The sequence below is a fragment of the Theropithecus gelada genome, chromosome 4, assembly GCF_003255815.1.
Source record: "Theropithecus gelada isolate Dixy chromosome 4, Tgel_1.0, whole genome shotgun sequence".
In the NCBI taxonomy this organism is placed as follows: domain Eukaryota; kingdom Metazoa; phylum Chordata; class Mammalia; order Primates; family Cercopithecidae; genus Theropithecus; species Theropithecus gelada.
In genome coordinates, this window is record NC_037671.1 from 92,579,019 (window position 1) to 92,588,939 (window position 9,921).

The window sequence follows — 9,921 nt, forward strand, 5'->3', positions numbered from 1 at the left end:
CTCCACCCCATAAGGAGAGCTCCTACTCATCTTTTAAGCATTAGTTAACATGTCACTAATTTTCGTAAATCTTGTCGAAGTCACTTTAGATATTTATGCCACTATTATGTGTTATAGAGAGTTTAGTATCTTTATTATGTATATGTGTATATATATAATATTTAAATAATATATTTCCTGTCAACTAAGTTTTAAACTTCCTGAGAGAAGGGCAATTAACTTATTTTTCCCATATCTCTGTAACCAGTGTATGTAATTCATTTATTGCTCTTGTCTGCCTTATAGCTTAACTATTTCAAATGTTATCAGCATTAGTCATTTTATTATTTAATTGTCATTGCATATTTTATACATTCATTACATATACCTTCAGCCCTGACTTGGTCCCGGATCATTCACCCTGGGTCTCTAACTGCCAGTTGGATCTTTAACAATTACCTAATTTTCAATGATCTGACAACATATTCTCTCTCTTTTCCGAAATATACTTCATATCTCACATTATTTTATTTCAATCATTGGCATAATAATTCCCCCGAGATCCTAGCTTAAGAACTTGGAGCCATACCTGACTTCATTCCCAATGACTATATAGACATTAAATCACCATGCCTTTTCTCTATTTACTTGTATGTCTCCCTCTTCTTTTTCACTTGCTCTACCTTCGTCCAGATCCTACCACAGTAACAGAAAGTAACATTGGAAGTGTGTATTAACCTTCCTAATAAACTGCTTGGACACATCTCTTCCTTAAACATTTTAAAGGACTATGGCCGCTGAAATGATATCCCATTTTCAGCTTACAATTTAGCATTCTGTATACTTTGATTACTTCCTATTTCTCTAAAGATATCCTCACTATGTTCTCCTAACAATTTCCTTTCATTTCTGCCTAATTTTATTTATAGTTCTGAACATTATCTTTTGTTGCCCAAAATGCTCTCCCCTTTCTTATCTTTCCTTGGGCATCATCTTGTCCTGATGGTTTAACTTAAGCTCCACTTACTACACAATACTGTGATACCCATCCTATCCCATCCCTTCTCAGTGTCCATGTTACTTGCTGGGAACTTAGCAAATGTAGCTCTCTGCTTAAATTTATGGTTTTCACGTGAAAATCCTATCTCCTTAACTGGGTTGCAGGTGTGAAAGGAGGACTTTTTTATAAATTTAAATTGTTCAGCCTTATACATTGTATTTATATTCATGATTATTATGATTTATTGAAAGCTTTTGTTCAGGATTATGATTTCCATTTATTACACTGGATACTATTTTATACTACAGTTTCCATAAAGGCAGTGTATACTAAATGGAGCACTGATTGTAGTTTACGGATTATAGGTTACTTATGAACACTGCTGGTTACTTACTGTTTTTTACTTTGTATTCCTGGACTCTGATGTAGCACTTGTCCTGTTTCTTACCTAGATTATCAGGATAGCTTCTCTATCTTCAGCTTTCTCTTCTTCTTTAACGTTTTTGTTTGTTTGTTTTTGTTTTTGTTTTTTGAGACGGAGTCTCTCTCGCTCTGTCACCCAGGCTGGAGTGCAGTGGTGACCTTGGCTCACTGAAACCTCCGCCTCCCGGGTTCAAGCAATTCTTCTGCCACACCCTCTTGAGTAGCTGGGACCACAGGCATGCACCACCATGCCCGGATAATTTTTGTATTTTTAGTAGAGATGGGGTTTTACCATATTGACCAGGCTGGTCTGGAACTCCTGACCTCATGATCCGCTCGCCTTGGCCTCGCAAAGTGCTGGGATTACAGGCGTGAGTCACCGTGCCTGACTCTTCAACGGTTTTATTGAATACTGTTAACTAGAGTCTGTGTGACATTTTAATATTACTATCAACATTTTTTGTTTCTAAAATTTTAAGTTTGGTAAGTTTATATTATGTGTATCCTCAAAAATCTTCAGTGACTCCTAATTGTCTATAAAGACTACTTTTATCTGCTCTGGCATACCTTGCCCTGTTTGTGACTTTTCCCTTTATACATTTATACATTTGCAGTAGTCAGGTCCAAGTATATAATGTGCTGACCTCTCTACATTAGATGCACCTTAATAATTTTATGTCTTTACTGATGAGATTCCTTTATCTTGGAATTCCATACTCCTGTGAAATACTAGTAAAATTTCTATGCTTCACCCAAAAATCACTTTATTGAAAAAAAAAGTTTTCCTCTTCTTTGTTACCAGAGCATTTTTGTTTGTACTTCTATTATGGCAATATTTTAGTCCCCTTGTGTCATAGTAGTGTTATGAATGTATATTACTTTTTCTGTGCTAAATTGTAAGGCTTTTGAGGTTGGTTATTTTGCAAAATATGTCTCTGATTCCCATCAATACTTAGCTCCATCACTGCAGTCTAATTGTCATGCAACAAATTTTTAAGAAATAATTTATTTTATACTATTTTAAGAGATATTTTATAATGCATACTTCAATATAGAGTTCTTTTTCCTAATTTCAGTTCTTACACTGACTATCTCAGCCTCATATTTATATGTAGAAAATGGGATAACATCTGGTATTTGTAACTGAAGTATGTTTCCAATAAGTGGCTCATTCACTTCTTTCTGAACACTCTCACATCACCTTCTCACTAATGACTGTTGTTTGCTTGTTTTTATGAAGCAGTACATCTTGGTAGTGTTTAGTTGACATTCTTGCTTCTCTAGCTGGCAGTTTGAGGAGAGTCAGCTTGTAAGAACTTTTTAAAGTTGGTTCTTTTGGGGATAGGAGACTTTATATGTAATTCCGTGAAACTTTAGGAGAAGCAAAGACTATTTCTAAGAGCAATCGATCTCTTCAAGTTTTAAAGGGATTCTATAAGAGTCAGAACATTTTCCGTGCTTATTGCGGGTAATTTCATTAGTTTTATAGAGTACCAGTGAAAAAGATAGCTTTCTTCATGTGCCTTAGTTGAGTTATTTGAGAACACTGTAGCTCATCCCATTGTGGTGAGATATGCCACCAAATTCAGTCCTGCCTTCTGTACTGGGTCTAATCAATAACCTGTACCAAGCAAAAAGAAATAAATTGAAATTATCTGATGTAGCAGGATGGTTATTTACACAAATAATTTCTACATTTTGAAATGCAATTTGGAAACACACTGGGCATTATGATATCTGTCTCTTAAAAAATTTCATAACCACCAATATATAGCCTAGTGTACTTAGCATAATGTCCTTTTGGAACATAGTTTGCAATCAAATTTAGGGTTCTATGGAAATATTGTGTTAGTAGAAGACACAGTATTGAAAAGGTTCAGGGTAAATTTCACATGAACACAGTCTTTTTGTGTTGGAGCATCAAAGTTCATGGGCCCAGTCCTAATAATGTTTTCCTTACACAATTTGAGTTAGGATTCTTTGTTGAATTGAATTTAAATTTAAATTTCTTGTTGAATTTTTTGACTTAGAAGATCCTAAACATTGTGGCTATTTCTGCATTACCAGAATTTCAGGTTTCTACACAGTTTTATACCTAATAAATTATGGTTTTAAATCTACTATATCAAAGAATTGCTTCAAAATTGAAATACCTGACTAGTACTCAAGGCTTACAAATCACTGCTTCATGCATAGGGCAATATTAAACATGAAATACAATCTCAAGTAAATCAATGACCAAAAAGAACTTCAGGACAAAAGAAAATGACAGTGAAAGAAAAGAATAAAACAGATAAACAGAGAAAACATGAGGTTTTCTTTTATTGCTATGAGTAAGATTTTAAATCTGAGTCTACTAATGATTATTAACTTGCCACTGTTCTATGGAGGTCATTAATTTTCTAATATCCTTCCTCTATTTTCTGACTGAGGGGAGAATTCCTTTATGTAGTACTTCAGATGAAATGAGGATTGGGAATTTGAGAAAATCTTGTCATAGTAGGGGCAGAATTTTTAAAAAACAATAGCATCACACACAAAAGAAAAAATAGTTTCAAGACAGGGAAAGTGATTAAGATGGAGGAGTGGATTATTAATGTTCCAAGCTGCAGAGAAGACAGTAAAGATCAACAATTAAACTTGTCATCGGATTTAACCTCAAACAAGTCACTACTGACTATGTATCAGAAGTTTTAGTCAAGTAGGTAAGATTAAGGGTATAACGGCCTATATGCAATTTGGAGGTTTGGAAACGAAGGGTTTGGAAATAGAAAATGTGTGTAGGTTATACTTTCAGCAGTGTTGATTAGTAAAAGAAAAAAAAATAGATGGAAAAGAGGGCTACATAATCGTGGAGGAAAAGGTTTTATTTTGATTTATTATTATGAGAAACACTTAAGCAAAGTTAAATTCAGAGAGGGAGAGAGAGAGAAGAGACATGAGAAAGAGAAATATGCAAGGTAATGATTCCTGAGTAAGTTCCAGAATCCAAAGCAGTAAAATTATGAGTTTGGTCATGCACCAAAGTGGGGGTGGTGGTGGAAAGAAGGACTTTTTTCCCCAAGGGGAGGGTTGCAGGTGATATGCAAGATGAAGTAAGAGACCCATTAATAAATTTTAGGATAAAATCAGCTGGGCAATAATATTTATTAGATACTGGCATTAGCTAAAGATGAAAAGGAGAAAAAAAAAAAAAGGAAGACGTTGGAAGAAGAGAGAAAAGGAAGATAAACACTATAACCAAAGATTTGCTAGATTTTAGACAGATTCTTAGAGATGGTAAGCATCAAACAGCTCTGTAGAGCATGACTTAAGCATAAACAGAGCTTTGTCATTCCACCCCGAAATGATAATTTGCATGATATTTATTGTCAAATGCTTGAAAAGGATAAGCTGGGTCCAAGATAAAAAGTATTTCAGCTGTGCCCCTCAAGTAGTTCCCTGATTCTCTGCTTTTTTCACATACATAATTTCTGCACTTTTGGTTGGGTTGTTCCACGTTTTGATGGTGATTTCATTCTCAAAACTTTTACATGCGTAGTTGAATTAACATGCTTAAAGTTAAGGAAGGACTTTAAAACTGACTGCTTCCAAGGCAGTGAAAGCATCAGCTTAACTCTCTGGCTTTCAACTTTCTCTTTATTTTTGGCTTTGGGAAAATCCCCTTGATTTCTCAGGACCTAAGCTGTACATTTAAAATGATGTTTGTTATATATTACCCAGAATGTCTTAGTGTTTTGAAGTAGGATGATGTTAATGATATCTTATCTTTCATATTATTAAAATTAAAAATCTTGGTCTTCTCCTTCTCATTCTAGGATTGTTTTTTTTCTTTACTTGTATTCTAAGCATTGGCCTAACTCCAAACTGTTCCTAAATTTTAATTTTAACATGTAGACATGCCAGTGAGAAATTGTGGAAGGAGAAGGAGGAGGTGCTAGCTGAATTTTCGAATCTGAAGACTAATGTTTACCTCTGTTGCTTTTCGTGATGGGCTCAATTTCCTTACACTGTGCTTTGCAGCTGTGTGAGACATCTGTGGGATGCCCAGTTCCATTTCTATTTGGACCATGTGGGACCTCTGTATCTTCAGTTCTTCCTGGTCTTGGACCCCAATCTTATCAGACACTTTATAGGCCTCCTTCTGAGATAGTAATGCTCTACCTTACTTGGTGAGGTAGGGTGAAATCCCTTTTCAAGGAAATAATATTTTCTTCTTCAACTCTGAACTGAAACTCAGGATTCTATTTTGGCAGTACCATGACATATTTTGTATAACACCACATATGCCCTTATTTCCAATCCTGCACTCTGTCTCAGTTTCCTTATCTGTAAAATATTCCCTTTTTTCATAGTACGTAAAAGTGAATTTAACCAGTGACACAATCATACATTATTTGGGTTATACTAACACAACATTGAGCTTTTTAAATAAAATGTTATAAATCCCATGTTAGTTTTTGTTAAACTGAAAATATTAATGCTAAAATGTATTTGTTTTTAGTTTAATATTTATTGAAGTCATATCATCATAACTTAAAAATTTACTTCCCCTAAATGTGTAAATGCATGTGCATTCACGTCTTATGCACACACTTACATAAGCACACATTGTTGACATTTTTCTGGAATTTTCTATAACTTAACAAGAACTCTTGTGTTAAGATGGCAGAAATGTTTCAATCTAAATTGGCATGGTAGGCTGAATAAGAATGTCCCCGCAAATATGTCCATGTGCTAATCTCTAGAACCTGTGAACACAGAGGTTCCTCAACTTACAATGAATAAACCTGTCATAAGTTGAAAATATCATCCGTCAAAAATGTATTTAATACACTTGACCTAAGGAACATCATGGCTTAACTCAGTCTACCTTAAAAGTGCTGAAAACACTTACATTAGTCTACGGTTGGGCAAGACCATCTGGCCACACAGTACACTGTAGAGTATTGGTTGTTTGCCTTTGTGATCCATGACTGATGAACAGCTACAGTCCAATGCTACTGCCCAGCATTGTGTGAGAGTATTGTACTGCATATCCCTGGCCCTAGAAAAGACCAAAATTCAAAATTCAAAGTACAGTTTCTATTCAATGATATCACTTCCACACTATTGTAGAGTCAAAAAATCGTCATAAGTAGAATCATCATAAAGTGGGGATGATATGTGTGTATATGTTACCCTACATGGTAAAAGTGGCTTTGAAGCCATGACTAAATTAAGAATCTGGGGATAGAGAGACTATCCTGATTGTTCTGGTTGGCCACATATAATCATAAGGGGCTCTAGGAGTGGGAGGCAGTAGAATTACAGTCAGGGAGGAGAAGGCAATGTGATGATGATCAAGCAGAGGTTGGAGTGATGTTGCCACAAGCCAGAGTGATGACGGTCTGCAGATGCTAGGAGAAGCAAAGAGCAGAGTCTCCCCTGGAGCCTCCAGAAGGAGTCAGCCTACTGACACCTTGATTGTAGTCCTCTGAGCTTCATTTCAGACTTCTGTCCTACCTCCAGAACAGTAAGATAATAAATTGGTGTTGCTTTAAGCTACTAAATTTGTGATAATTTGTTAGACCAGCCAACGGACACTAAAACAATTGGCAACTTAAATACTCATAAGAACAGATATTTCTTTGCCTCCAAGAATTAGAATCAGTAAAAAGAGATATTGTAATAGTAGTGGTAGAAGCTTTCACTAACTGAGATTCCATTGTTTATAAGACATTATTCTGGATGGCTTTATTTTATTTAATTATCATAATAGCACTTCAAGGAGTATATTACCATTCTTGTTTTATAGATACAAAAACATAGAAAGTAATTTCATCACAGGATAAGTGACAGAGCCAGGATTTGAACACAGTACTGTGTGTCATCAGTTTAAAAACTGGTACATTATGGCCGGGTGTGGTGACTCATTCCTATAATCCCAGCACTTTGGGAGTCTTGAGGTGGGTGGATCACAAGGTCAAGAGAGATCAAGACCATCCTGGCCAACATGGTGAAACCCCATCTCTACTAAAAATATAAAAATTAGCTGAGTGTGGTGGCACACACTTGTAGTCCCAGCTACTCAGGAGACTGAGGCAGGAGGTTGCAGTGGGTCTATATCATGCCACCACACTCCAGCCTGGGCGACAGAGCAAGACTCTGTCTCGGGGGGAAAAAAAAAAGAAAAGGCACAAATTAATTAAGAGAATAATTTAAACATGTTTGAAAGAAATGTTGAAAACCTGTGATAGGCAGTGTTATGGGTTGAACTGTGTTTTTCAAGAAAGTTATGTTGAGCTCCCTGAGGACAAATGAGGACATTAGATGGGCTGTAAATCAATGTGATTGGAGTTCTTATAAAAGGAGAAATTGTAGAGAGAGACAGACTTTCATACAGGGTGAATGCTATGTAAAGATGAAGGCAGAGATGAGGGTCATTATTGTACAAGCCAAAGAATGCTAAAGATTTCCAGCAAACCACCAGAAACTATAATAGAGGTAAGAAACAGATTCTCCCCCACAGACCTTACAGAACTACATCTGAGGATACCTTCATCTTGGATATCTAGCTTCCAAAACTGTGAGGTGGTAAATTTCTGTTGATTAAACCGCCCAGTATGTGGTACTTCATTATAGCAGTTCTAGCAGAGCAATAAAGGCAATGATAGTGATACTTATGATAATAATAACAAAAGACATTGTGGTTGTTTTTAAAAATTAGTATTCCACTCATTGTAGTTGTAAAATAGAAAATGTAGTTTCTACAAAATTTTTTATTCTGTTTATTAGTCTAGCACATTGTAATAATCACCTTAAAGAGAACTTAAAATAAATTTAATCTCATTTTTCAATTTAATTAAACATCTACAAACATTAAACATGGCATTTATATAGATAACATATTTGATTTCCTTTTAAAACATTTTTCTTGTTTGATTTAAATAAAATCTTGAGTATTTAAATAACTTTCAATAGATTAAACTTATAGATATGCTGAATCCTAAAGGCTATTAATGTTCCAGTGCTATAGATAAATGATAACATTTAAACTTTAATATAAACCTAAATCCAGTACTGAGTTAGACATTTTAATTTATTCTTATGGGTTAAATTCCTTTAAAACTTTAAGGAACATAAAATACCCAACATGCATTAATTCCTTAACCAAATACATAAAAGTGATGGGGTAAATTATCTCAAATGTTCTTGTGTGCTTAATTCTAAGTCTGGGTTGGAAGATACAAGGGAACAGAAAGAGTTTATCATCCCACACAATTCTGGGGCTACTTTCTCAATTTGCTGAGGTTACTCATATCTCTGTGCAAATAGGAATTCTAAGCCTTATTAATGGCCTGTAACATGCATTAAAGACGAAAATAATTTTGTGCTCCATCTGCCTAAGACTTGGGTCAAATCCTTACTTTTCAAGCCAAAATGAATTCTGCACCTCTACCCATGTGGTAAACCAATTGATGATTTTTTATTTCTTTGGCTCTTAAAAGCCAGTATTGATATGATGTTAACACTGTGCTGCGCACAGGTGAAAGTACTCAAGATTACTAACTCATTTAATCTGTGGATTGTGACGCTAACTCCCAGTGGGGGCTCACAGGTTACCAGCATTAGTGAATAAGGAATATCTAATTTGCATAACTAAAATATGCTATAACTAGATGGGTGAGGTGGTAGAGCTGACGTTTGTTCAGTAATAAGATCTAGGATCAACACATTAGTTTGTTTGAATACAACCAATCCTAGTAAAGAGTGAAATGGAATAACCCAGAGCAACAGATCACAGTCGGGGAATAGCAGGCACCACTGATGAGGCCCAGCATAGGATGGATACGCAGTAGGTCTCGGGAGAGGGTAGGTGTTGATAATGAGGAGATAACTAATGGGCCATCACATGCATCCTGTCTAAAGGTTAAGGTACTCTGAGGCCTTTAACACTTACTTTAAAGCATCAGAGTGTGCTGTGTTTATTGGTTAGAAAGTTTATTCTGGATAGATTAAATAACTTCATAATGAAAAGTTTTATGATAAATATTTTAAATATGAATATAAAATATTTTAAACTTTACCTCTTATACAATTTTATCTTGAACATATACATTAGTGAACTGAACATAATGTGGTTCAGTGTAGCTTTCTGACCTCACACATTTGATAAAGTTTTATATATATCCTATAATATAATTATTACAAAAACCGTATGAGTTACCAAATAAAGAATTATGCCTTACAGAAGTTAGTGAGAAGGCTAACTAGTAAGGAGCAAAGGTATTCAAACACAAACCTGTTGGAATCCCAGGCAAGGCTAAAGCCCTTGAATGCTCCCCTATTCTCACTGCCTAGTGATTTTAATGAGCTTTTAGAGCCTTGTATTTTTTCTATGAATAAGATATCTTTTAGACCACTATACCCTGAAACTATTAAAAAAAAAAAAAGAAAGAAAGAAAAACATGTTTGAAAACTCTGTAAAAACCTATTCCTCCCCTCCCTTAGAAAGTGGAAAAAAAAAAAAAAAAAAA